This window comes from Mastomys coucha, unplaced genomic scaffold (genome assembly GCF_008632895.1).
Source record: "Mastomys coucha isolate ucsf_1 unplaced genomic scaffold, UCSF_Mcou_1 pScaffold14, whole genome shotgun sequence".
Lineage (NCBI taxonomy): Eukaryota > Metazoa > Chordata > Mammalia > Rodentia > Muridae > Mastomys > Mastomys coucha.
Window position 1 is genome coordinate 37,171,211 of NW_022196896.1, and position 23,268 is coordinate 37,194,478.

Below are 23,268 nucleotides of genomic sequence, written 5' to 3' on the forward strand. Positions count from 1 at the left end.
AGGCTGCTATGAACATGGTGGAGCATGTGTCCTTGTTACATGTTGCAGTATTTTTTGGGTATATGCTATTGTCTTCTTAGTCTAGGAAAATAAAGTAAAATAAATCATCCTGGAGGCCTGGAATTGACTCTAATTCTAATAAAAATCCTAATAAAAATATTATTCTAATATTTATTCTAATAAAAAATATTCTAAAAAAATATTTTTTAAACAGGAGTTCAATCCAAGTTACATATTTGTATGCTGTAGCAAACTGATGTTAAATACACTTAAATTTTTTAAGTATTTAAACTTTTTGTTACAGTTTTAAGCTGACTTTTTCTGCTTTTATAGATTTTATTAAACTACAATCCAGTGGTCTGAAATCCTGAGAAAAATGAGTTTTTCCTTTCAACAAATGTTTTTAAAATGTCTATGATCTTGAGAGAAAATACTTTGATACCACATGGTAATGATCTTAATGAACTAGAGGTAAAGGGAGTTTGCAATTCAGAAAACAAAAATAGTAAACAAAACCATGAAAAGGGGGCCAGGAAGTGCTTACAATGTTAAGCACCTTATTTACACTTTATTTGTAAGCTCTGTTGGAAGCAGTTTACCCTTTAGTTATTCTCAAAGCCAAATGCCTTTTTTTTTCTGTACTATTTTCTTAAATTTTCCTTTCCTCTGTCACCAGAGCCAGATGAACAGCCTCACTGAGAAGAGAAACAATCTAGGAAACCAAACAAACACATTATGATTTAAAGCAGGTCAAATCCTAACTCCAGAGCCAGCTTTTTAGTTAATAAAACTACATGGGAAAATATTTTAATAGTGTCCGTACCCCAAAGATGTTGGAATCACTGTAAGAGTAAACCCAGCAACCAGAGTGATGAAAGCATGGAATAAAGAAAGCTTAGAGATAAGTGGATTTTCCAATCATTCCTTTATGCAATGACAGAAATTGTTATAATGTGGAAGAATTTGGAAATTAACTGTGTCATGTTTTTGACCATTGAGACTGATTATGTAGTTTGTACTAAAGCTAAGCTCTTTGCAGTAAGACTGCATACCTTAATGGAGTCTGAGTCTAACGAGGAAATAAAACAGATTAGAGAAAGAGGGGAGTGTTCTCAAGTCTAGTTCTGAACAGGAAAAACCTGTGGTTATAGACAGTAAACTCCAGGAGCAAGTTAGTGACAGAGCAGGTGGCAAGGGAGATACAAAGAAATTTCAGGAGGAGATAAAGAGAGAAAAGGGTTGTAAATAGAAATTTTGCCAGGTAATGGATTCCAATAGGGTAGGAATGGAAAGGACGAGAGAAGGGTTAGTACTAAGATGGCAGAGACTCACTTTGAGGCTGTTCCCAAGCAGACCAAGACATGTCAGAGAGACACCCTGAATCACAATGGGAAGTCATCCCTTTCCACATGTGTCCATGTGTCTGTAGGGTAAGGAAGCTAACACAAGCTAACACACAAGCTAACACACCAGCATGACTTTTGTTTGAGTAGGCTTGAGAAGCTGAAAGAACAAGAGAAACAAGATCTAGTAAGCAAAAGAGAAAGACAGCTCTGAGGTGACACTTGCCATGCAGGTTAAGAGACAAAAGTGGGCAGAAACAGCTGAAAAGGGAGACTAAATTTTGAAATCAAATGCAGCTGGTAGCAGGACATTATCACCATCACTGCCATTTTGGAAGCTGCTTTGGACATAATTATAAGAGAATGCCTAGCTGATGTTCACAGAGAGGCCCTGTGCATTTCCCTGGACCCTGCCTTAACTTCTTGCTCACTCACTCCAGTGTCTCAGGGAACTTTTGTTTTGGACCATGAGAAAAAAGCCATCATTCAAGTAATCCTGGGATGAGAATAGAATAGATATGCCTCTCTCTCTCTCTCTCTCTCTCTCTCTCTCTTTCTCTTCTCTCTCTCCCCCTCTCTCTTTTTCTTTCTCTCTTTCTTTCTTTCATTCATTTATTCTTTTGTAAAGTCAGAGCATAAGAGTATCCCTATATATCCCTGCCTTTTTCTGGCTTGCTGGTAGTTATCAATGATATAATGTCATTGACTGAAAGTAATTTTTACTGTTCACATTGTCCCTTTGGTCTGAGGCAGAGCTATTTTTTGTAATCCAATAAAGATCATTTTGCATGTAGAAAGGCTTTGCTTACCCTGTGCTCAGCATTGTATACAGTCATTCATTGTTCAGCAGCTTCACTGTCTCTGCTTGGGTCTTAAAATTTGGTTACAATGACTTAGTGTCCCCTCTGATATATTGCTTAATCACCAATTTATCAAATTATACCATTCACAGACATAATCCAAACTAGTCTAACACTTGCTTTCATCAGAACTATCTCATCCATGATGACAAGCACAGTGCAGCTATAAAGGTTTTCAAGTACCAATTGTAGTTAGCCTCTAAGCACAGACACAGCATGCATGGCTAACCTTAACCCAAGACCAATCCCTTCTTCACTCTGTCTGTCCAGCCTGATTTCCACTAAGCTGGCCTGCTAGACAGCCATGATCCTACAGCAAGAGCAGTTTTTGGCTCCTGGTTTTAAGCACTGGGAGCTTTTCAGAGCCACAACACCAAAAGGCCATCAATAGTTCATCATCGTCTACAGGTTTCCCCTCCCCACACATTACTACACTGTGCTCAGACCCTCTGTATGTGCTATGCATGCTCCAGCTCATTGTGTAGCAAATACAACATGTGGTCCAATGTGCATTCATTGTTAGATGAAATAGCTCACAACCTACATCAAAACTTCTAGAATGTAAAGAATCTGCTAGACGGATTAGAGATTCCCTCCCTTTTTGTTCCTGCTTGTTCCTGTTTGTTTTTTTGAGTATTTTGTTTGTTTGTTTGTTTTTGTGGATGCTACAATCCAACTTAGAAGGTAGAACAAAATAATCACAGAAGGTAGAGGGTGGGAAGGACTTGGGAGGAAGGAAAGAGGGGGAGAGAAAAAAAGGGGGGGCAGGATCAAGTGTGGAAGGAGACAGGGGAGATGTACAGAGGGTCAGGAAATTGAACAAAGTTGTGTAGCAGTGGGGAATGGGAGTAGCCAACATAAAGTCCCAGATACCAGGAAAGCAAGAGGATCTCAGGATCCAACAGGGATGATATTAGCTAATATACCCCCAAAAGGGGAGAAAGAACCTGTAGAGATCATATGGAGGGGTTATGCATGGCCCCCAGTTGAGGGATGGGGCCATTCACCCTTCTCAAAAATTTTAACCCAGAATTGTTCCTGTCTAAAGGAAATAGGAGGACAAAGTATGGAGCAGAGACAGAAGGAATGGCCATCTAGAGATGGCCCCACCTGGGCATTCATCCTATATGCAACCACCAAACCCAGTCACTATTGCTGATGGCAAGAAGTGCTTACTGACAGGAGCCTGATACAGATGTCTCCTGAGTGCCTCTGTCAGAGCCTTACTGATACAGATGAAGATGCTTGCAGCCAAAAATTGGACCAAGTACAGGGACCCCAACTGTGGAGTTAGAGAAAGGACTGAAGAGGTTTGCAGCCCCGTAGGAAAAACAACAATATCAACCAAGCAGATGCCCTAGAGCTCCCAGGGACTAAATCACCAACCAAAGAATACACATGGAGTGAACCATGGCTCCAGTTGTATATGTACCAGAGGATGGCCTTATCTGACATTAATGAGAGGGGAGACCCTTAGTTCTTGGAAGGCTTGATACCCTAGTAGAGGGGAATGCTTAGGCAGTGGATGAGTAGGTGGGAGAATTCACTCATAGAAGCAGGAAAGAGGGTTGATAGGGTAGGGTGGTTGCAGAGGGGATATCAAGAAGAAAGATAACATTTGAAATGTAAATAAATAACCAATAAAAACATTTAAAAAATCTCAATAGTTCAACTTCACTAATGAAGACTGAGGAGCCAGATGCTAAGATGAACATCTGCTAGCTCAGAGAGGCAACAAAAGAACCCAAGTGACTTTCCTTCTCAGCCTGCATCCCACCAGGAACCCCTCTCCCTCAAGTTATCTCAAAAAACCTCCATCAAATTGAATGTGTCTCCTTCCTACTTCCTATGTGTTTTTCTATCCATCTTCCTGACTCCCTTTTACTCTCTATGTTTTTTTGTTTGTTTTTGTTGTTTTATTTGTTTTTCTTGTTTCTTTTTTTTTTCTGTAACAATCCTATGTCTGCTTCCTGTCAACTGGTTGCTTGCTCTACTTATTGACCTATGGCTGACTTTATCTAATCCTGTTTACAATATACAAGCAGAAAGCTCTTGAATTAAAAATGGGCGTTAAGGCTGAGCCACCATGACTAAATCCCTGTTTTTTTCCAGTGAATAACACAATCTCAGGGTTCAAAGAGTGATCAAATATTCTGCAACACTATCCCACACCTATGGGCTCGCTCAGGATAGACCTGCATCACTTCCCTTCTGGAAGGTATATATTGCCCATTGCTACAGACCCATCTACTGACTACCCAAATCTGGCCCAGATTATCTACAGCTCCTGTTCAAGGGCACCATACTACTTACCAAAAGTCTTGAGGCTGTGGAAAGATAGTAGGATGGAAGCATAGCTGTCTTTCCTGAAGCCCTACTGAGAAGAAAACACCTTTTATTAGGAAGCCAGAACATAGCTACAGTACATTCCCTATACGCACTGACTGCTCTACATCCTGTGGGATCTTGGCATAAGTCATGGCATTCTGGAGCAACTGCTCCAAGGTGGGTGTAGGCATCAGTAACTTTTTTTCTCCCAGAGTCTTTAGACTTGGGCACACACTAGTCAATCCTATTCTGTAGTGGCTGAACCACAACCTTGGTGAGATTCCCAGAAGGCACCATCCTCTCCACAAAGCTTTTTTTCTGACTGTCTAGAATAATCAAGGAGAAGGGGATAGACTCATTCCTCAGGGAGCTGTTTGGCATGACTTAGCCTTACGGTGCCCTAGGAGATTCTCAGCCTTGAGCTGGCCCACAAGTTGTCCTATGTTGTCTTCAACTTGGCCACTAATATCGCCTACAGAGTTTTCTGTTCTTCAATTGGGAACTTAGAAAATCTTAAAAGTGAAATTGAAATTATAGATTAAAGAAAAACTTAAAAAATAATTATGCAAAGTTTCCTGGATTTTACACTTCTTAAGAGAGTTGAAGATGCTGAAGGACATTTTCTGTGTGGGAGGAATTTGGCTTCAGGGGGACACATCTTGTTCCTTGAGGGCCATTCAGGTTGATATGACAAAACTAGCTCATGCAATGGGTCTTCTTAGGCAGATCAAAACAAGAGAAATGGCAACTGTGTGTGTATGTGTATATGTGTGTGTATGTGTGTGTGTGTGTGTGTGCTTGTGTGTGTAGAACAAGATTCTAATTTTATCATTAGAAGAGGAATTGGGAAATTTTCATGTTATTCTTATTGCCTTTCTGTAAAAAAAATCAGGTTGCTATTTTCCTATATCTTTGAGTATTACAAGTTTAAAGTATTTCCTGCTAACAGATAGATCAAACTGTTTCTCAAGCTCATCGTGTTGGTATCAGGATTGGGTCCTAACTCAGTATTATCACACCTAAGGGAAATAGACCCACACATCTGCACCCGGGGCAACCGATACACATTCTCAGAATGCACTTGGCTCACTCCCACCTTTACCTTCCAGCAGTTACTGTCACTATCCAAATAAAAGGCAAATACCTCTGAACTCTCTCTCTCTCTTAACCCCATCTTCTTCACCACCACCTTTTCCCTTTTCTCCCACAATAAACCTCTGCCACATGGAACTGCTTTGGCCTGGTATGGTCTGTCTGGAAAGCAGCCACAATTCTAACATAACATTGGTGCCAAAACTCCGGGTATTGCTTCCCAGGAGAGCTGCAGTTGAGGCAGCAGCTGCTGCTGCTTCTGCCAGCTGGTATGACTGTGAAGTATCGACACCACATGTAATGCTGCCAACACCATGGCTCATGTGGTAGACTGCATCCGCTGCCGCCTGCCACCACAAACTGCTTGGATTTCCACCACTGCAGCAGTGGCAGCAGGCAGCGGTGGCACTGCTTCAGACCACTACCACCAGCCACCGTAAGACTCACAGATTTCTACCACGTGAGCTGTACCACCATGGTCTACCACCTTGAACTAGCCTCTGCCAGGTGGGTTACGCAGTCATACATGTCCACACCAAACACATAGTTCCACCTTTTGTATGAGATCACAAAAGCCCGTGAACACACATATTGGTAAGGTGGTTCTCCAGTCTGTGGGAGGGACCCTAGATGCCCAGGTAGGTCTGGTCAGCCTTTTCGCGCTATGGGTTGGCATTTCAATGCCCCGATCCTTATGACCAGCCTTCTATCTGACCTATGATATAAAACTTAGACCCTTTGGTGACTTCCTTCACGAAAGTGGTTCATAAATCCCTTGGGATCTTCCAGCCATTCCAGAATCCCTCTATCTAGGCTGGACTATATTCTGGCAATTTTGGGACATTGAAGTAGCCACTATATATTCACATGATGACCTGAACATCTAGCTTGTCTGTACACTTGTAACCTGTTACCTGTTACTGAACGCTTCTGGGGATGTCTGTATGAATAGATCTACCAATGGGAGCTAAATTGTCTTCAAACATATAGCCAGGCGCCACACTGGGATGTATCCTGGAAAATCTCAGATCTCTGAAGTTAATGCCCAACATCAGAACTAGTACATCTCTGCAATAAGGTCTGCATTCAGTTCCCGCTAGAAGATAGCTCCAAATGGCCAATTAATGGCACACTAGATCCAATTATTTTAAGGGATCTTCATTTATACTGCCAGTGGTCTGGTAAATGGAAAGAGGTCCCCTATGTCCAAGCAGTCATCTACCTTTGCTACCACCCCTCTATGTATTCTGTGTGTTCCCCAACCCAACTTCTCCTAGCCATGAGACATACACAACCACTACTCCATGATGCTACAACCCTGGATTCAGCTAATGAACTGCCTCCTTTCTGCCACACACCTGTTTCCATGCCACCGAAAACCCAAACTGCCACCTCAGTTTCTCCTTCTCATCAGGATACCCCAGAGCCTACTAGCTTGACCTCTCCAGACCCCTTCCCTCCTTCTGTGCCAGTTGCAGGTTGCTGCAATTGCCCTGCATTGGAACCAACCTTTACCCCTCCTATCATATCTCTAAGGATACATCTAAAGCCCTAAGTCCCCTCCAGGGACACCTGATCCAGCATCTGTCCTTCCTCTAAGAGTAGTTGCTGGGGTGGAAGTTCTTGTCATAGTACATGTTCCTTTCTTACTGAGTGAACTTTCTCAAATAAAAAGCAGATTGGGTTCCTATACCTCTAACTCCTCTGCTTTTATTAAAGGGTTCCACTACATTACTCAATCTTATAGCTTGACATTCCTTACTAATAATTTACTTCATGATGAATGAGTTTGGGAAGTCACAAGAATGCATGCAGATGAAATTCATCAAACAGATAAACATATCCAATGGGATCTGAGGCAGTGCTTGACCAGGATCCTTGATGGAATTATAATTCTGCAGGTGGTATTTTAGCCTGAGACACATTTATAACTTGCCTTCTGACTGGCCTAAGAAAGGCAGCCTTAAGGCCATTAATTTTTAAAATCTCCAAGAGGTTGTCCAGGACAAACAGGAAAAACAATCTCAATTTTTAGAACACCTCACAAATGCTTTATTGCAATACACTAATCAGGATCCTGAAAACCCAGAAGATAATCAACTCTGATGATCTACTTTTTTCCCTAGAGTTACCTCAATATAACAGCTAAACTTAGGCAGTTGGAGAAGGGGCCCCTAACTTCACAGGCAGAAGTCTTGACTCTGGTCTTCAAGGTGTACCATGATAAAAAGCTCGAAAAAAAAATACCACATGCTGGCAAAAGCTCTTCAACCAGCCTCAGCTACTACCCCAGACTCCTGGTCTTCTAAGGCTCAGCAACCACCAATTCCCTGCTATAGATGTTGTCAATAAGGTCACTGGGCAAAGGCTTGCCCTACCCCCCACAAGCCAAGGGGACCATGTCCTGGGTACCATAAGGAAGGACATTGGGTGTTGAATGCCCTTACATGGTGCAGGAAAGAGGGACATCATTCCCAGGTATCCCCTAGGCTTGGCTATAGACCACTGAACAGGCCTGAGCTCTCTACTGACATCATTAGCAGGGAGTCCTGGGAAGCTATCATGTGGGTGGCACATCTCCTTCCTCTTGGATATTGGGGCCACTTACTCGGTCCTGACAGAGTTTTGAGTACCCACCTCCCCTTCACATTTTCTTATCATCAGGGTAGAAAGACAACCTTACCTTCCTCATCAGACCTCACCACTTAGGTGCATTTTTAGGGATGTACCTCTTACCCATTTCTTTTTGTTAGTGCCAACATGTCCTGTCCCCTTATTGGGAAGGGATCTTTTAGCTAAGTTGGGAGACTCTATTTCCTTTGCTCCCCCAATTTGCCTAAACACAAGCTCAACATCAGTTTCTCTGCTTCTTTTTCTAGCCAGTCAACCTACTAACACTAACATGTTGTTTCCTTTACCATCTTCTCAGGTAGACCCTGAGTTTGGGATGTCCATGACCCCTCTTTTGCTAACATCATTCTCTTGTTGTTATTTAGTTACTGGATTCTACCAGGTACATCATCCAAGTTCAATACCCATTCTCGCCAGAGCTTTGGGGGACGTAAGCCTATCATTTCTGACCTCTTGAAAAAACTCCTTCACCTCTTCTGCCTTTAACACCCCTATACTAGCACTTAAGAAACCAAATGGTACCTATAGCCTGGTTCAAGACCTCAGGTGCATTAATTCTGCAGTGGTTCTACTCCATCCTGTTGTGGCTAACCCTTATACATTTCTTTCCACTTGGGAACTTCCCATTTCTCAGTCCTAGATCTCAAGGATGCATTTTTCTGTATCGCTTTAGACACCCAGTCACAGAACATATTTACCTTTACCTGGACAGATCCTGACGCCCACTTTTCTACCCAACTTACCTGGACTGTTCTACCTCAGGGATTCTGCGACAGCCAACACCTATTTGGCCAGGCCCTGGCTGCTGACTTACTGTCTCTATCTCCCCCTAAATCTAAAACTGTGCATTATGTGGATGACATCATTCTCTGCAGCTCCTCTCTAGAAATTAGTCAAGCTGACACCTCTTCTTTTCTAAATTTCCTTTCCAGTCAAGGCTACAGGGCCTCACCTTCTAAAGTCCAACTGTTCACTCCTCAGGTCACTTATTTGGAACTAAAAATTACCCCAACCCACAAGGCTATCACCTTAGATAGAAAGAATCTTATTCAGTTTCTAACTGTTCCATCTACAAAGGAAGAGATCTTATCATTCCCAGGAATAGCTAGTTTTTTACGTTCCAGGGTTCCTTCCTTTTTCCTCCTTTCTTACCCCTTATATGAAGCAGCCTTAGGCCCTACCCATAAACCTTTTCTCAAACCTGTTACCAAGACCTTTCCGAGGCTTGAACAGGCTCTCCTTAAGGTCTTACATTTCCCTGACCTAACTTGTCCCTTTACCCTCTATGTAACTGAAAAAGAGGGATTTGCCCTTGTCGTCCTAGGTCACCAACTTGGAACCTCTTTTGCATCTGTAGCATACTTGTCAAAAAAATCCAAAAACAAACTAGATCTAACCATCCAGGAATGGGCACCTTGTATTTGTATCTTAGCAGCTTTTGAATTCCTTATTCAAGAGTCAAAAAACTAAACTTTGGGTCACTTATAACTGTCTTCTCTTCTCATAACCTATCACAGCTCCTAACTTACACAGGCTTACAGACTCTACCTCCCTCTAGGGTTCTTTCTCTTCAGGTAGCACTAGTAGAAGATTTCACACTCACCTTCTAATCATGCCTGCCTCTTAATATTTCCAACCTTCTTCCTTGACCAAATGCAACCCTCTCCCTATCTCACTCCTGAACTAAAACTTTAGGACCTTAGATAGAATTTAAGAAATCTGGGAAGTCAATTCAGGACCATTGTCAGACTGAAGAGAGGCTGGGACACCAAATCAGGGGATGATCTCTTGTAGGAGAAGATCACAGACTGTCTGAGCCCTTTTGTTAGTTGTGGGAAATGTCTCCATCTACCCCAAGAAGGTGTCCACCAAGACCAGGAGGTACTTGGCACATCTGACAGTGGGCATGTGGATAAAGTCAACTTGCCAGTTAGTTCCAGCATGGGAACCTCTATCCTGATGGTTAGGAAAAAGGGTGCTACAATACATTGAGTTGGAATCTGACATCTGACAGATATTGCAAGATGCAGTGATAGACTTTAAGAAACTTAAGTCCTCAGTCATAGGCTATAGGTGGATCTTAACAAAATAAGACAACACTTGGCTGTTATGATGAAAGAGTTGGTGAAGAAAGGATAGAGTTTGAAGAGTGTCAAGGAGTGACAGTGGGGATGTGGGTTGCAGTGTAAGGATGTCCTGAGAAGGGTGAGATGAGTCTAGGCTCCTAAGGGCTGCTGCTCTAGCTGCCTCATCTACTTGGTTGTTTCCCTTGGAGACAATAGAGTCATCATATGGTGGGATCTGCAGTGGACAATATAGGAGGCCTTTAGCATGACTACAATTTGATTTGAATTAGGCCTAGGCATCCCCTAGCATTTTCACATTCCCAACCCTTATCAATCTTCAGGTAAGGTAGAAGGAACTCTTTAAAAACCATTCTTGTTAAACTGTCACAGGAACTTCACTTTGATTGGGTAAAACTTCTACCTCTAACTTTTTTCAGGCTACAAGGTCTCCTCAAGTGACCTCTCCTCATCTCACCCTTTGACTCATGTATGGACATCCAGTACTAACTCCTGGTCTAACCTAAATTTTCTCTCCTCCCAGACCATCTACTCACCCCTTTAGTTTGCCACCTCTGTTCTCTCCTATGGATCTTTGCTGACCACCTTCTACTGTAGCCACACCCTGTCTCTTGTCTACTTCCTATCAGCATTGGAGACAAAGTTCTTCTATTCCCTCCAGACCATCGGTCCTCACCCCTCTCTCCCAAATGGCAAGCCCCCTTTAAGGTAATTCTTGTGACCCCTACAGCTGCTACACTCGAGGGACTCTCTCATTGGGTCCAAATGTCTTACCTCAAACCTTTCATCCCTCCACATAAAAATGAGACTTCTTCATATGCATCAACCCTAATAGGACTGTGCTCTGTTAATCTCTGAAAGACCTCAAGACCACCCACCTTGTCCTCAATCCCAGAAAATGAGACTCCATTCAGCAGCTGAGCTCAACCTCACTGGGTTAGACTTGGGTTTCTTGTCCTCTCCTACCTTTTCATTTCCATCCAGGGTCGCCTTTATGTCTGGAGATTTTAGGTTCAAGAAACCCCTAAAGATAACAGTCTTTCCAAATAGGGTCAGGAAATCGCTCCATAGCCAGATGCCAGAAACCTATCCAAATTGCTGTCATCCCTGTATCTGTTATCCCATCTAAATATTGTGATCTCTATAATTGCTTTCTCTTTGACCATACAAATATTGTAAAAGTTGGCCAGATGAATATGGGGGCTGCCCATATGGGTCTTGTCAGATACATATGCTAGGACCACAAACCAATCATTTCTTCTATCAACACTGCAAGATACTCTTTTTCTACATACAAGACCCATGGAATTCCAGGTGGGAGACAGGAGTTGTTGGTAATCTCTACACTAAAAATCAACCTGGGTCCCCAGTAAGTACCATCTGCATGAGAAAATTTGTCTCAATTGCCCAACCTCTAGTTATCAGAAAAGTAGGGGAAGTAATCAAATATTCCTCTGAGGTCCTTACCTCTTAATTATTACCACACATAATTGGAACTAACTTGTCATTTCATGTTTTGCTACAGACCTTGACCTCAGCTTAACAACTTCTTAATGTCACCGGACCTGGTCACTTTAAGGATTGCTGGCTATGAATGTCCTCTGGAACTAGCTAACATAGCCTCTCTAGGGACTGTGGAGTAACCTTACCTCACCTTCTGTCAGCTGCTCTGACTCTGCTGTTGCCATATTACCTTTTCTATATCCCTCTTTTTGGCATGGCAAACTGTTTTAAGACCTCAGGGACACTTTCTGTAGGAATGCTAAGCTCCAAAGACTGCAATAGAACCACAAACCTTAATATATCATTTCTGCCACAATGCCCTGCAGTTCAAAATATGTCAATTCTTAGTGGCACTCAGGTATATCATCACCTACCCATCAGTTGGTCAGGAGTTTACATATTGGTACTCCTTTTCCCTGAACTAGGAGTAATCCAGGGAAATGAGCCCCTTCCAATCCCAGTTGTAGATATGATAGCTACACATCACAAGAGGGCAGTTCAGGTTGTGCCACTCTTGGCCACTGCAGGAATATTTGTAGGGGTTGGTACTAGATTTATAAGGATAACAACTTCCATTACCAAATGTAATGAGTTCACTTCCAAGTTTGAAAGCAGTTTTCAAAAAATGTCTGAAACTGTGCTTACTATCCAGAAACAGATCGATTCTTTGGCAGCTGTGGTGCTTCAGAACCTATAGGGGCTAGATGTCCTGACAGTGAAAGAAGGTGGTCTTTGCCTGTTCCTCCAAGAAGAATGCTGCTTCTATGTCAACCAATCTCAGATAGTGAGAAATAAAATCCAGGAGCTATAATCAGACATACAGAATTTAAGGGAATATGAGACCTCCAGTTCTGGGATTTCTGAAAAGCCTATATTGAAGTGGATACTCCCTTTTGTAACCCCTTTCCTAGTCATCTTTCTGGTGTTATTATTTGCTTCCTGCCTCATTTATCTTGTTTCTATGTTCCTTCAATGACAGATACAAAAGATTTCTAACCAAATTATTAATCAGTTCCTGTTACAGGATTACCACCTGCTGTCAACAGAGGAGTCACTACTCACAGAGAAACCTGATGCAAATGTTTACCAAGTGGACCCCAATGGTGAAAGTCAGCAACACTCCAAAACTGACAACACCCCCAAACAGCAGGAAGCAATTTAAGAGACACAGTGCCCCCATTCTCTTTTAACCATCGACTTTCCTTTCCCACTTTTTCTTTTCATGATAAGAAAAAGGGAGGTATGTTGGTATCAGGATCAGATCCAAACCCAGTGAAATCACACTTAGGCAACAGAAATCTGCACATCTGCAGCCATGGCAACCAATACACATTCCTGGAATCCACTTGGCTCACCTCCACCTCTATCTGTCAGTGGCTACATCACTATCCAAATAAAAGGCAGACACCTCTGACCTCTCTCTTTTATCCCCCTCTTCTTCACCTCCACCTATATTTCTATCACAATAAACCTCTGCCATGTGGAACTGCTTTGGCCTGGTGTGGTCTGTCTAGACATGAACTGTGATTCTAACACAACACACTATACTTTGTCAGTTAAAATATTAAAAATAAAAACTGTTTCACAAATAAGTTTTACATTAAGCTTATTTATTTATTTATAATATATTTATTATATTAAGTATTTATAGTAAGAAAAAATGGACAACACATTTTCTAGCAGGTTAAGATTTATTAAAGTATATTATATATTTCATATCTGATAGTAAATGGGTGTGCAGAAAGTTTACACTCTTAATTTTACAAACAACAGCTTAATATTGACAGTTGACTGCATGAATTAAAAATTTTAGTTTTCTCCAAAAGATTTTGTACTAATATATTGGGACTGTTTGCTTTTGGGATCTCTGTCCCTACAACTGCCTGACCAGTTTCTGTTTCCTGTTTCTATCAGTAATGCTACTTACTGACAGAGTTATTTAAGTACATTAAATATTTCAAGATTCCATTCCATTCCTACTGTATTGAAGACAATCAATAAGCTGTGATCATAAGAAATTAACTGTAACTTCATCATGTCAGTTGTTAGGAACATTGATAGAGGTTACACTACTAAGATCTAGACCTGGATCAAACATAGCAAGCTTAGAAAGGAAAAATACAAAATGTATGGTTCAAGTACTAATGGGCTACCAGGAAGTACAGGGGAGTTAAATCACGTGCTCAAAGGTATTAAATGGGATTAAGGGAGTGCTGACCTCAGAGCAAGATCTCACACAGTTAAACTTATTGTTTATGTGTTTGCAGTTGAACAAAGGATAGTTATATTATGTTAGGTGTTATTATGACCTGGTTATTGTTCTCATGTACACATAAGGATATATTATTATGTGTCATATTGACAAGGAATAGATTGTAATGGCTATTCTTGATTATCAATTGTACTATATATGGGATGAACTAAAATCCAGAACTTAAAAACAACCTATGAAAAGGCAAAGAAAAGCATAGTGGTACTCACTTTTAGTCCCAGCAATCAGGATACAGAGGCATGTAGATATCTGAGTTCAAAGTCAGTTTATACATTAAGTTATAGGACAGCCAAGCATATTCAAACCACTACAGTCAGGTCTGTCCTAGTGAAGGACCTCAGGACTCTGAAGTCATCTTGTTCAAGCTCACTGTACCAACGATACTTCTTCGTCTGATATACGTTATTATTGTTGTTGTTGTTTTATCTCTTTTGAATAAAACATCCCTGTTTTAGTTAGCATTTAACTGCTGTGAACAGACACCAAGTCCAAGGCAACTCTTAAAAGGACAACATTTAATTGGGATTGGCTTACAGGTTCAGAGGTCCAGTCCATTATCATCAAAGCAGAAGCATGGCAGCATCCAGGTAAGCATGGTGCAGGAGGATATGAGAGTTCAACATCCTTTTCTGAAGGCAAACAGAAAACTGGCTTCCAGGCAACTAAGATGAGGGTCTTAAAGCCCACACTCACAGTGACATACTTCCTACAACAAGGCCACACCTCCTAATATTACTACTCCCTGAGCCAAGCATATTCAAATTACCACAATCTCAGTGGGAAAAAAATAAAAATAAACCTTGGTCCTGGAATTCTCCTAAATCTTGTGGTTCTCATGAGATGAAGTAGTCATGTCTGGGTGTCACTGCCTGTACTTTCTGTGTCTCATGGCCTTTTAGAAGGACAAAAGCCCATGATACTGAACATTGAGCTTCTTTAGCTGCATGATTGCTCTTGATCTGTTTTGAGATCTTGTAACATAAGCCATAATCATTCCCTCTGGGAACATCTGAACCAGTAAAATGTTTCTTCAGCTGGAGTACTTCTATCTAGCATAGAGTATTTCCCTCAAGGAGCAGGATCAAGGCCACCCAGAATATTGATTTTCCTTTTAAATACAGTAAGTTTAGATAATATACATTAAAGATGTCTACAATCATAAGCACAAAGTAATCAAGTTTAAGAAGTTTTTATGTTTTCAGGTTTTGTGAGATTCATAGAGTCTGTTTAAGATGGCATGGTTTTACATATTTTACTTTACATAATATTTCTCTATCTCCCTTTCTTTTTCCCCCTTCCTCCTTAAAGTTTATTTCTAAACAACTTCAGTTATTTTTAGAAGCAAGTGAAACATATACCAATAGATCAGCCCTAGATATCCCTGAAGCATGAAATACTTGTACACAATTGGGTCAGCCTGTAATAATATGATATATTAGTGACTTGAAGTCATTAAACCTGAAAGCCATGAAAATAACACCTACGTATAGTTCAGACTTTTACTGCACACATTTGAAAGCACACACAATGTGTACAAACACACACACACACACACACACACACACACACACACATGAATTAAAACTGTTTTCTCACTTGATTATCGATGGTTTCAAAATAAAGTTTCTTGGTTTGATGTAAGCTGTGCCCACACAGAATGTTTCATAATTGCAAGACTGTTCTGGTGACAGAATAAGAACTTGCAAAGGAAGACATGATATGAAGATAGAGACCCCTGTGTAGTTGGACATTTTAATTGCTGACTGTAGTTATGGGATGTCCTATTTACTTGCCATAATTTGTTTTCAGAAAAAAATTCTTCCTAATAGATACTGCAGTATTTTATAATATATTTACTATTCAGTGTAAGTGAAATCCCAAGTATAGCTGTGGTAAAGAAATCTATTATGTAGACTCTGCTAAAAGCACGATAAGTTGCCCTGAGTCCGGTTTAGGGATGGAGCCAAGAGCAAGTGAAGAGTGCCAGTGACTCAGAGGATCAGGTACTGGTATTTATTCATAAAACAAATAGAAAGTGAAATGGGATCACATTCATTCACACACTCACTTCACTCACCTCCAGTCTGGATTATGTGGTAGCCTGGCTCCAATGGCTGCCCAGGCAAGGACCACGACATTTCCTGCTGTGCTTCAGATCTCCACTAGAGCCTTGGTCCAGAGTTAGGGTCTCTGGAATTGATGGGTTTGCTCTGTGGATGAGCTGGTCTCCACCCAAACTACCTCTGTTGGGCCCCAGCATCTGGGCAAGTTGCAGTTGCAAGACAGGGGTTTTTAAGTCTCTTTCAGCTCAGGCATTTATGTGGCATTTGGGGTGCCTTATCACCTCCATTCACACATAACAGACTTGAATTCCATAGTAACATTTTAGCCAATCAAAACTGAGGTGATCACTTAGTCAGGGCATTTACCTTATAACATTTCACACACACACACACACACACACACACACACACACACACACAAAAACACACACACTGGGTTGGGTTACATTTCTCATTTCTTTTATATTGCTTACATTTATTCCTTACATTCCATCCCCTGGAGCCTCAGAGCTACAGGTCTAGGTATTCCTCAAGGCTTACAAATCTGGATTCATATACATTGCATAATTCACTTTTGTCTTAGTTTTCCATGTACGGAAAGATGCACTCTTTTACTATTGGTTTTAATATTGACCCCAGGCAATAAGCCTGTAAGAGTTTCAGGTTGTGTGATTGTTTAGGGTCATTCCCATTCCAATCTCCTTCCAACAATTTGTATGTGGAGTCAGGTGCATGCTCCAACATGTTATAACATGTGTGATACCAGAAGTGGTTTCCTTTGCTAACATAGCAGGCCATGAAGCTGCTCAATAAGCATTGGACTGCCCTGATGAGGTCTGAGTACATGTTCTGGGATGCATGGTTATGATAACAATGATGAAACAAAGTAAGTAATTCATCATTCATATTGGATCACAAATAGCATATCGCATAGAGTCTTAAACAAAACATGCAATTTTCTGGTTCAAATAATTTATTTCTAGTTAATCTATCATAAAATATTCCAAATGATGATGCATTATCAAACAATACTTTCCTGAAAAAAATGTGTTAATTCTCTCCATGTTACTGAGTTCATATCTCTGTTTGGAGTCATTGTCTCTTGACCTGCTGAGCAAGGGCCTGCTTTTTGGCATATTTTCTATAGTTGCTTATAAAATATATCAAGGACACTTTTAATATCATAAAGAAAATTATCAGAAATATGAGGAACCAAAATATTTCTTTAACCCAGTGCCACTATGAGCACAACGGCGTGCATGGTAGTCTTCTGATGGTGTCCCACAGGCCACATTTTGTTATTTTCTTATTCCAATTTTTATTGATTATGGTGTTGGCTTCCAATATGCCAACCAAGTTATGTACTTCACTCTGTGCATTACCCAGTGTGATGCTTTCTTTACTAATTTTGGCATCTAGTGATGCTAATTGTTTTCATTGTATGCTATGATTTCTAAAATTTGGCTCATTTTTTCAACGAAATTGTTATAATGATCTTGTTCTAGTTCAAAATCAAATTGACCATCGGAGTCAAAGTAATGTCTTTTCTCCAGGTCAACTTAGTCATGATTGTTGTATCATCCATTGTGGCCTGTGAGCACTTCATCATTAGATCACATCCTCCTGTTCGATTAGAATATACTTCAGAAGTTTTAGACATATGTATTTGCTCCTGATTTAAAGGTGTATTCAAGTGGTATGTATAAAGAGCTATTTGTGGTGTTAACTGGTAACCACAGAAAATGACCAACTGGTATTATAAATTCATTGCCTAGTTTCTGTGGTATGGCTTTAGTGTGATATCCTGGGTATGTGTTGTCCAGAAATACTTGTATTAGATATCTCACATATACCTTCTGCACAATATGACCCTCTTTCACTATCTAAAAATGTTTAGAAATCTGGAGTCCTTCTTCCTAGTCCTGTTGTAAAAAGGGTAGCTAATTCTCTCTACTTCTGCTAGATTACTTCTATATATTTAGCACATAGTTAAATTATGGTTCTGAATTGTAAGACTCCTTGTTCTATTATATTTCTGTTTATATTGTTCCCAAAATACTTGCATTTCTGTATTCATGGTGTTTATCATGATGTTTATTTTGATAGTGCATGGAATGCCTAGGCTGTTTTCTTGTTAATTTGCTAAATATTGTAGATTTCTGCCTTGATTGGTGCAACTACTGCCTCTGCTACTGTTCCTTCCTTCCATCAAGCCTCCTAATAATGCTCTTGCCATTATATAGGAAAGCTCCTACGGCTAGTGCCTATAAGGGTTTTCTGCCAAACTTATTTGGGCTGCTATATTGATAGGGCATGCTATCTATTTCTCCACAATATGACTTAGGAGGTTTAAAGGCTTGTAGTGAGATATAAATCTGGATCTTCCTGATTCTAGGGGTCAATATTATTTCTATTAGTGGTTGTCTATAGTGTTTCATACCCAAGGCCATGGCTGCTATCTAATCCTCCCAGGTGGCCATTGTTGTATTTCTATTCTGGTGCTCCATCTTAAGTCAGTGTAATAGCTTAGCTTGCAGAACCAGGGTAGGTCTGGGAAGCCTGCTACACAGAGCCAACTTGTCTGGTTCCATGTCCTCTATAGTTCTGGGTACAGGTTGTCATATAATTCCCTGGGACACCTATCTCCCCATGGTTTAGGTAAAGGGGGTATACCACTTTTAAGTGGCTAAGGTACAGCAAATTCTGTACATTGGGTCAAGTTCATACTTGGACAGGGTTTACATGGGTTGGGTTTGGTGGTATTGTAGATGAGGAAGTTTCTTTTCCTTCTTTCTCTCCAGGCTCTTATTCATTATATTCATAGTCATACACTTGTTCTTCCCATATTAATGTAAGGTTGAACCTCCGGCCCTCTGCTTCACCTTCTAACCCTGTATGCATCAAAGTACTTGTATATAATTTAGGAAAGGTTGAATTTATAACTAAATCACAATGAAATGTAGACTCTATCTCCATTCCTTTAGTGATTATGTTGTAGACTCCTTTAACATTAAGTGTGTTCTGTCTAACCTTGTATGGTCTATACCAATAATTATTGAAGAGTGCTCTAACACTAGAGGACCACACCTCATTAAAGTGATTTTTTGTGGGATTTTGTTCATATCTATTTGTATTTATACTACCTTTTTGATCAAGCATATAAGTTTTGTTAGGGTGGTATGGCGCTACCTATTGTCTGAAGTGTTCACAGCCCTTGAACCAGAAATAAGTTACTTGGTCCAGAAGCTGTCTATTCTTAGTTGATATTGTGCCCATATCCTATTATCTGTTTAGGTCTATAGGTGGGCCCTGGTATTTGTGGTTTGGGGTGATGGTTGAGGGTGAAATTGTACTCACAGTGCTGTTGCCAGTGATGCCAAACATTCCAATTCCAGAATGTTTAACACTGAAATGATAATGTAACATAGAGCATAGCAAGCATAGCCAATGGGTGCCACATTATTAGTAACATGCATAGAGCTATTGCTCTAGTTGCTCTGAAAAGAAAATAACCAATAATCCATTAATAAGTACAGGGTTAGTAATAACAATATTATTTTCAATTTTTTCTTATCACAGTACTTAGCCAGCAAATGGTATAGTTAGCTATCAGGTTAGTAGAACTATGATTATGTATTTGGTCACAGAAATACACGCTGAGGTCCACTACTAGAATGATTACCAGAGAAACAACAACAATAATAATAATGATCACTGTATATGTTAATGCTCTTGCACATGCACAAACACACATTGTTTATCAGCATGATACCTCCAGTGTCACGCAGCACTCATCTACTTCAGTAGTGTCTGCATGTCAGGCCTGAAAACCTGATCAAGGACTTGAAGCATACCCTTCACAGAGAGCCAGTCTCCTGGGGTATTCAGTCGCTGACATCTCCTAGCTCTGATGTGTTCCAGATTGCTCTCTGCTAAAGTCTGTGGAGAGATCTGTGTGTTTTCTTTATTCGGGAATAAAGGTGCCCTAAGAAATATTTTGTTATTAGCTAAAACTGAGATTAAACATTATTTCCTGGCCTCCACAGTGTTCCAATGATCCTAATTGATTTCCTAGCTGTAATTAGCTTGGAATTTTTACAAAGAAGCTGTCTTACCAGACAGGGTGTCTCCAGAGTTAGAGATAGCAGTCAGGCACTATCAGAGCAGTCCCACTCAAGGCAGAATTGCTTTACTAAGCAGAGAGAAGTTGTAGGGCTTCTATCACTAATTATCTATGTTACAGCCAAGAAATGCTAGAATATGACCTTCAGCTGCTTGCCTCAGACAGACCCAGAGAATTTATCTTGGGGATACCAAAATAGCCTAGGAAGAAGAATACCACTGCTCCTCTGCTTTGTACCTGGCTGCTTGTTCTCACTGACCTTGATGTGTCCATCTCCTGCCTACGTGTCTTCTGTCATTTGCCCTGTTTCTGTATACTATATAAGCCTGATTTTTACTTTGTACAAATACACTCAGATACCACACTTCTTTGTGTCATCTCTGTTTGTCACTCACTGAATTCTTTGCCCACCAGGCTAGAACTCTTATCACCCCATGGAACAAAGGGTCCCTGAAGCAATCCAATCCATGGCACTCCAGTCTGGTTAGTTTCAGTCCTCCCTTGCTGTCTGTGGTCCACATGGTGTTTCCAGTGCCAGATGTTATAATTTCTGTCTGGGTTAGTTTATTCTTGTGCCTCCAAGTGCACGCATGGGGTTTTATTATATTTTTAGTTTTTCATCTAGATAATCTATGTTTGTTTGTGTGCTGAGAACTTTCTCAATTGGAGATTGTCTATTGATTCTAGGTCTTCTATTTAGTTCAGAGATAATTTTCACCAGAGCTTCTGAGAGCAGACTATCTTTATGTGCCATTAATTTTACTTTAAGTAATCCATTAAATCTTTTAATACTGCCTGCTGCTGTTGGGTTATAGGCCAGGTGGCATACCCACATCATGTCAAGATTTTGTGCTAGTCTCTGTATAATTTTACCAGCAAAGTGGGTTCCTTGATAACTTTGTATTAGTCTGGGTATAACATAAGCTGAAATCAATGACCACAATGTAAATATGTTAATTTTTAATCTGGTTTGGGCCCTACCTAATCCTGTGCAGACATCTACTATTGTACATGCATACTGTTTCTTATACTCTTTTAATGGTCCTATGTAATCAATTTGAAATGTGTGATTAAAATGTAGTCTAAGAATGCCTATTCCATGGTAATTAAGCTGAAATCTGGTTTTGGTTGTAGGGCATCCTTCACATTTCTGTACTACATTCTTAACTTTATTCTATGTTATGGCTATGTTCCTTTGAGTTAACCATTGTTATGTGGCATGACTTCCTTCATGTCCTAGGAATTTGTGTACCTGCTCTATTTCTTCTCTTGTAATCTCTGCCTGTGTGGGGGGAGTCACTTTGGTCCATTTCCTCTTGGTCCATTTCCTCTTCATTTTGAGTTTTCTAGGTCCTCTCTGTTTTCTTTGGTAATGTGCTTCAAGTTTTATTGTCATAATTGCCAACCTGTCTGCTTCGTTATTATATTTAATTTGTAGGTCATGCTTGTTTTGGTGGGCATCTACATGATATGTCTTAATTCTTATGTCTTTAATCCAATCTTCTTTAGACCATAAGTCTTTTCCACTGATTTTCCATTGCTAATTTCTATTTCCTAACCAAATTGTTATTCTGTTGGCCACACACCAAGAGTCTGTAAAAAGGTTTAATTGCTTTCCATCCTTACAGGAGTGCCTAGCTGCCAATAGGGCTGCAATTACCTCCACAGGTTGTGCTGATTTGCTCTTTCCTTCCTCTATTATTTTCATTTCATAATCCAGCCTGAAAGCTGCTGCTTTCCAGCATATCACATTGCTTTTAGTGGTGGCTGAGCCATCAGTAAGCCAGGCATTAGCCAGAGATGGGGAGTATTGACCTGACCCCCATGTTCCTATGGGTATCTGTTTCTGAGGAGGGGAGTTGTCGAGTGTGATTGGTATCTGGCTTTCATTAGTCAATGCCAGTATGTGCTCTGACACCATTGGTACCATCTCCTTGCAGTCAGGTTTGCTCCTTGAAGGAACTCCAAGAGGTACCATTTCCATTGTAATACCTTTCCTTCCATAGGCAGCCCTGCCCATGCCCCTTCTGGTGCCTTAACCCATTCAAGAATGGGCAGGATGGATCGGAGTGCCCTGTGTTCCATCTTAGGATACTGTAGCATGTGTGGAGTGCTTCATAGGCAGTCCATATTGTTTTTTTAAAGAGTGGCGTCTGACCAAGGGAAGGGTTTGGAATAAAAGCCAACTGGTCTAATCTGTGGTTGTTTAACAAATATATTCCAATTGCCATAAACCTTTATAAAGAGGATATCTATCATGTAAATTAAATTACTAAATTTCTCTATATATTCTAATATAGTTCCTACTTCTTCTTGCTGTGGTGGTATCCAGGTGAAGTCAGATACTATTTTCACTATATTGTATAATGGCTAAAGCAACAATTGTAGGTGTGGTATGTGTTGTCACCAATACCCAAATAAACCTATTAAATGCTGGGTTTCTGTCTTATTCTGAGGTCCTGGTAAGTTTCTTAATTTGTTAATTACTTCTGGGAATGGATGGTCCTCTAGTTGATCAGTGTACTTTGAGGAATTTAACTTCCTGTACAATTAAGTTTGCTACTGTTTTATGTAGTATTTGTTTATCATTTGCTATCTAAAGAAGGTCATCTACATATGAAAAGATTGCTACTTCTTCTCATGTATAGAAAGAGTCTAAAGACCATCTCAATGCATTCTGTGCTATAATTGGGCTGTTTTTATATCCTTGTGGAACTCTAGTAAATTGATATTGTTTCCTTCTCATGAGAATGTGGTGATTTCCCTAGAATTGGGATGTAAGGGAATGCCAAAAATCATTTCTGTTAGGTCTATTGTGGCTAACCATTTGGGTGCCACTTGCCTGCTTTGTAGAATTATATCTTCTACATCTGGTAATTGTCCAGGCATCTGCTCTGATAGGATATTTATGTTCTTGTAATCTACTGTGAATCTCCATTTGCCATTGGATTTCTTTTTTTTTTTTTTTT

At 40.3% G+C, this 23,268-nt stretch overlaps 1 long non-coding RNA gene across 6 annotated transcripts in view; it reads right to left on the bottom strand.

The window, feature by feature from the left end:
- Positions 1–19,551, bottom strand: part of LOC116089043 — a 40,394-nt gene extending 20,843 nt beyond the window's left edge. For 2 of the 6 annotated variants that reach the window (XR_004118123.1, XR_004118118.1), the window contains exons 1-2: positions 14,648–14,742; positions 4,517–4,580 (exon numbers count right to left, since the gene is read on the bottom strand). This is a non-coding gene — a long non-coding RNA (uncharacterized LOC116089043). Of the gene's footprint in view, positions 1–4,516; positions 4,581–6,070; positions 6,116–14,322; positions 14,487–14,647; positions 14,743–19,533 lie in introns of those variants that run through there. The other 4 variants (XR_004118120.1, XR_004118119.1, XR_004118121.1 and 1 more) reach the window with 4 other exon arrangements.
- Between the last annotated feature and the right edge of the window lie 3,717 nt (positions 19,552–23,268).